This window comes from Panulirus ornatus, chromosome 14, assembly GCF_036320965.1.
Source record: "Panulirus ornatus isolate Po-2019 chromosome 14, ASM3632096v1, whole genome shotgun sequence".
NCBI classification, from domain to species: domain Eukaryota; kingdom Metazoa; phylum Arthropoda; class Malacostraca; order Decapoda; family Palinuridae; genus Panulirus; species Panulirus ornatus.
Window position 1 is genome coordinate 39931406 of NC_092237.1, and position 6145 is coordinate 39937550.

Below are 6145 nucleotides of genomic sequence, written 5' to 3' on the forward strand. Positions count from 1 at the left end.
TTTGAGCGATCGGGGCCTCAACATGCAGGAGGGTGAAAGGCGTACAAGGAATAGAGTGAATTGGAACGATGTGGTATACCGGGGTCGACCTGCTGTCAGTGGATTGAACCAGGGTATGTGAAGCATCTGGGGAAAACCATGGAAAGTTTTGTGGGGCCTGGATGTGGAATGGGATCTGCAGTTTCGGTACATTATACATGACAGCTAGAGACTGAATATGAACGTTGTCTTTTGTTGTCTTTTGTTTTCTTTTCCTAGCGCTACCTCGCACGCATGCAGGTGGAGGGGGTTGTCATTCTGTGTGGCGAGTTGGCGACGGGAATGAACAAAGGCAGCAAGTATCAGTTATGTACATATGTATATATGTATATGTCTGTGTATGTATATATATGTATACGTTGAAATGTATAAGTATGTATATCTGCGTGTGTGGACGTGTCCGTAAATATATGTGTGCGCACGGAGGATGGGCCATTCTTTCGTCTGTTTCCTTTCGCCATCTCGCTAACGCGGGAGACAGCAACAAAGTATGATAAATGAAAAAACAAAATAAACATTTATATATATATATATATATATATATATATATATATATATATATATATATATATATATTATATATGTGAAAAAAAATTAGAATAGCAGGTGGATTTTATGTAGCATTTATGGATCTTGATGAGACATATGATAGAGTTGATAGAGATGCTTAGTGGAAGGTATTAAGAGTAAATGGTGCGGAAGGTAAGTTGCTACAAGCAGTGAAAAGTTTTTATCAAGGATGTAAGGCACGTGCACGATTGGGAAGAGAGGAAAATGATTGGTTCCCAGTGAATGTCGGTTTCCGACAGGGGTGTGTGATGTCTCCATGGAAGTTTAATTTGTTTATGGATGGGGGTGTTAAGGAGGTAAATGCAAGAGTTTTGGAGAGAGAGGGGCAAGTATGAAGTCTGTTGTGGATGAGAGGGCTTGGGAAGTGAGTCAGTTGTTGTTCGATGATGATACAGCGCTGGTGGATGATTCGGATGAGAAACTGCAGAAGTTGGTGATTAAGTTTGCTAAAGTGTATGAAAGAAGAAAGTTAAGAGTAAATGTGAATAAGAGCAAGTTTATTAGGTACAGTAGGGTTGAGGGACAAGTTAATTGGGAGGTAAGTTTGAATGGAGAAAAACTGGAGGAAGTGAAGTGTATTAGATAGGGTCCATGGACGCGGAAGTGAGTCACAAGGTGGAAAAGGGGGCAATGATGCTGGGAGCGTTGAAGAATGTGTCGAAGGCGAGAACGTTATCTCGAAGAGCAAAAATGGGCATGTTTGAAGGAATAGTGGTTCCAATAATGTTATATGGTTGTGAGGCATGGGCGATAGGTAGGGTTGTGCGGAGGAGAGAGGATATGTTGGAAATGAGATATTTAAGGACAATATGTGGTGTGAGATGGTGTGATCGAGTAAGTAATGAAAGGGTAAGAGAGATGTGTGGTAATAAAAAGTGTGGTTGAGAGAGCAGAGGAGGGTGTATTGAAATTGTTTGGTCACGTAGAGATAATGAGTGAGGAAAGATTGACAAAGAGGATATATGTGTCAAAGGTGGAGGGAACGAGGAGAAGTGGGAGACCATGTTGGAGGTAGAGAGATGGAGTAAAAAAGATTTTGATCGATTGGGGCCTCAACATACAGGAGGGTGAAAGGTGTGCAAGGAATAGAGTGAATTGGAACAATGTGGTATACCGGGGTCAACGTACTATCAATGGATTGAACCAGGGCATGTGAAGCATCGGGGCAAACTATGGAAATTTTGTGAGGACCTGTTTGTTTTTCTAAGTATTTCTCACATTCTTCAGAGCAAACACCTGATCCACACATCCTTTAACACTTCGGAAATCACACTGCTCTTCCCTTGTCTGATGCTCTGTACATGCCTTCACCCTCTCAATCAATACCCTCCCACATAATTTCCCAGGAATACGCAACAAACGTATGCCTCTGTAATTTGAACACTCGCCTTTATCAAATTAAAAAGGATAGTAAGTGGTGGGATGAAGAGGTGAGGTTGTTAGTTAAAGAGAAGAGAGAGGCGTTTGGACGATTTTTGCAGGGAAGTAGTGCAAATGTATAAAAGAGATGTATAATAGAAAGCGGCAAAAGGTCAAGAGAAAGGTGCAAGAGGTGAAAAAGAGGGGAAATGTGAGCTCGGGTGAGAGAGAATCAGTAAATTTCAGGGGGAATAAAAATATGTTTTGCAAGGAGGTAAATATCGTGCGTAAGACTTGAGAAGGATTGGAAACATCGGTGAAGGGGACAAATGGGAAGGTAATAACAAGTAGTGACGAAGTGAGATGGAGATGGAGTGAGTATCTTGAAGGTTTGCTGAATGTGTCTGATGATAGAGTTGCAGATAAAGGTTGTTTTGGTCGGGGTGGTGTGCAAAGTGAGAGGGGTCAGGGATAATGGTTTGGTAAACAGAGAAGAAATAGTGAAAGCTTTGCGGAAGATGAAATCCGGCAAGGCGGCGGGCTTGGATGGTATTGCAGTGGAATTTATCAAAAAGGGGGTGACTGTGTTGTTCATTGCTTGATAAGGGTATTCAAAGTATGTATGAAACATGGTAAAGTTCCTGAGGATTGGCGGAATGCATGCATAGTGCCATTGTAGAAAGGCGAAGGAAACAAAGGTTAGTATTCAAACTACAGAGGCATAAGTTTGTTGAGTATTCCTGGAAAATTATATGGGAGGGTATTGATTAAGAGGATCAGATTAGGGAAGAGCAGTGTGGTTTCCGAAGTGGTAGAGAGTGTGAGGATCAGGTATTTGCTTTGAAGGATGTATGTGAGAAATACTTGGAAAAGCAAATGGATTTGTATTCAACATTTATGGATCTGGAGAAGGCATATGATAGGGTTGATAGACATGCTTAATGCAATGTTTTAAGAGTATATGGTGTGGGAGGTAAGTTGCTAGGAGCAGTGAAAAGTTTTTACCAAAGATATAAGTCATGTGTACGAGTAGGAAGAGAGGAGAGTAATTGGTTCCCAGTGAAAGTTGATCTGCGGCAGGGGTTTGTGATGTCCCCATGGTTGTTTAATTTCTTTATGGATGGGGTGGTTAGGGAGGTAAATGCAAGGGTTTTCGATAGAGGGGCGAGTATTCAGCCTGTTGTGGATGAGAGGGCTTGGGAAGTAAGTCAGTTGTTGTTCGCTGATGATACAGCTCTTGTGGCTGATTCGTGTGAGATACCACAAGGTTTGGAAAAGTGTGTGTGAAAGGAGAAAGCTGAGATATATTAGGTTATTAGGTTATTAGGTTCAGTAGGGTTGAGGGACAAGTTAACTAGGATGAAAGTTTGAATGGAGAAAAATTGGAGTAAGCGAAGTGTTTTAGATATCTGGAAGTGGAACCATGGAAGCTGAAGTGAGTCACTGGGTGGAGGAGGGAGAAAGGGTTCTGGGAGCTATAAAGAATGTGTGGAAGGAAAGAACGTTATCTCGATGAGCAAAAACGGGTTTGTTTAACGAATAGTGGTTCCAACAATGTTATATGGTTGCAAGGCATGGGCTATAGAGAGGGTTGTACGGAAGAGGGTGGATGTGTTGGATATGAAATATGTGAGGACAGTATTTGGTGTGAGGTGGTCTGATCGAGTAAGTAATGGAAGGATAAGAGAGATGTGTGGAAATAAAAAGAGTATGGTTGAGTGAACAGAATAAGGTGTGTTGAAATGGTTTGGACATGTGGAGAATGAGTAAGGAAAGATTAACATAGAGGATATATGTGTCAGAGGTGGAGGGAACAATGAGAATCGAGAGACCAAGTTGGAGGTGGAAGGATGGAGTGAAAAAGATTTTGAGCGATCGTGTCCTGAATATACAGGAGGGTGAGAAGCGTGAAAGGAATAAAGTGAATTGGAACGATGTGGTATACCGGGGATGACGTGCTGTCAGTGGACTGAACCAGAGCCTGTGAAGCGTCTGGGGTAAACCATGGAAAGGTCTGTAGGACCTATATGTGGATATGGAACTGTGGTTTCGTTGCATTACACGTGACATCTAGAGAGTAAGTGTGAACGAATGTGGCCTTTTTGTCTGCATTCCTAGCGCTGCCTCGCTGAAGCAGGGGATAGTGATGCTGTCTTCCTGTGGGGCGGGGTAGCAACAAGAATTGTTGAAGGCAAGCAAGTATGAATATGTACATGTGTATGTATGTAATGAATGGGTATGTGTATGTATATGTGTGCAAATGTTGATATGTATATGTATGCATAAGTGCGTATGTGGGCGTTTATGTATATGTATGTGTATATGAGTGGATGGCCCATTCTTCGTCTGCTTCCTGGCGCTGCCTCGCTGACGCGGGAAATGGCGAATATATATATATAATGAATAAATAAAAACATAGATAGAATATATATATATATATATATATATATATATATATATATATATATATATTATCCCTGGGGATAGGGGAGAAAGAATACTTCCCACGTATTCCCTGCGTGTCGTAGAAGGCGACTAAAAGGGGAGGGAGCGGGTGGCTGGAAATCCTCCCCTCTCGTCTTTTTTTTTTTAATTTCCCAAAAGACGGAACAGAGAAGGGGGCCAGGTGAGGATATTCCCTCTAAGGCCCAGTCCTCTGTTCTTAACGCTACCTCGCTAATGCGAGAAATGGCGAATAGTATGAATGAAAAAGAAAGAAATATATATATGTATATATATATATAATATATATATATATATATATATATATATATATATATATATTTTTTTTTTTTTTTTGCTTTGTCGCTGTCTCCCGCGTCAGCGAGGTAGCGCAAGGAAACAGACAAAAGAAATGGCCCAACCCACCCCCATACACATGTATATACATACGTCCACACACGCAAATATACATACCTACACAGCTTTCCATGGTTACCCAGAGTTCACAGCTGTTGGAATCCACTGAGCATGAAGGTAACAGCTGAGACTATTCATTATGCATTATTCCTTGAGGTTCACGACAAGCTACCTAGTGATAAGTTTGCCGATCGAAAAAATGCGTTTTTCAACTTCTTTCCATCTGGTTGACCATGACTACGTGTGCTCCACGTCCGAAGATTACTGGTCAAAGGTTTCGCAGCTCATATAGACTCGTGTAAACCGAAAGCCATTCAAACACTCTTTGTCTCTCAACTCTTTTAATCCAACGGTCTCTTTAACTTACTTTGTTTCCAAATTAAATCACTTGCAACGCATCAGGCATTGAAAGGTTTACGAAGGTGAATCTGGGATAAACTATTAGACATATTGGTCCACGCTGGAACCATACATTGTTAGTAATGGCACGTATAGAGACATTGAAATTATAGCTTATCCGTTAGATGTTCTGCAGATCAGATTTTCAATGGTCTCGAATTTGTGCCACCACATGATGCACTACGATTCAATATTTCCAGTGCAATATGCCCGGAACAATGAAATCGAGACAGTTCGGCAGTTTTTCATAGGATGGATAAACTTTTGAGACTTGACCTCAACCTACTGTACCTAAAGACCGGGTTAATACATTTGACATTAAATGTACTTATAAATTGAAACCAGTCACGGCGTTGCTAGTGTTCCACAGAATGCCACCAGGCTGTAGCTCTGCGCAAAACTGGAACTCCAAGCTTCTAATTGCAAGGACTCACTTGGCTCCTCTTTCAAACTCGTGACATCAGTCAAGTGAACGCATGCCTATTAACATCCATGGAGATTCATAGCGCTCTCGCTGACAGCATAATGTCTTCACTGAGTGGTCACTTTCTCTTTTACGTACATGCTGACACCCGATAAAACTTTCAGGGCATGCAAAATATGCCACACCATGTTATTTGTAAACTTAGGATGCTCTTACAACTTTGCATATGCTTCTCCAGTCAATTAATGCTAGTACTAAATCATTTGCGTTTATTTACTATATTGTTTTCAATGAAACCCATCCACTCTGCTCCACTCGACCTCGCTGCTGCAATGGCGATTAAATTAATATATAAAACCCTCTAATAATACACTCCATATATATTATCCATAATATCAAAATATATAATTACTTATAAATATATAGTGTCGTATAATGCTATACAGGGGATGGAGGGGGAGAAATCACTACTTTTTTTTATTCCCTGCGTCGTAA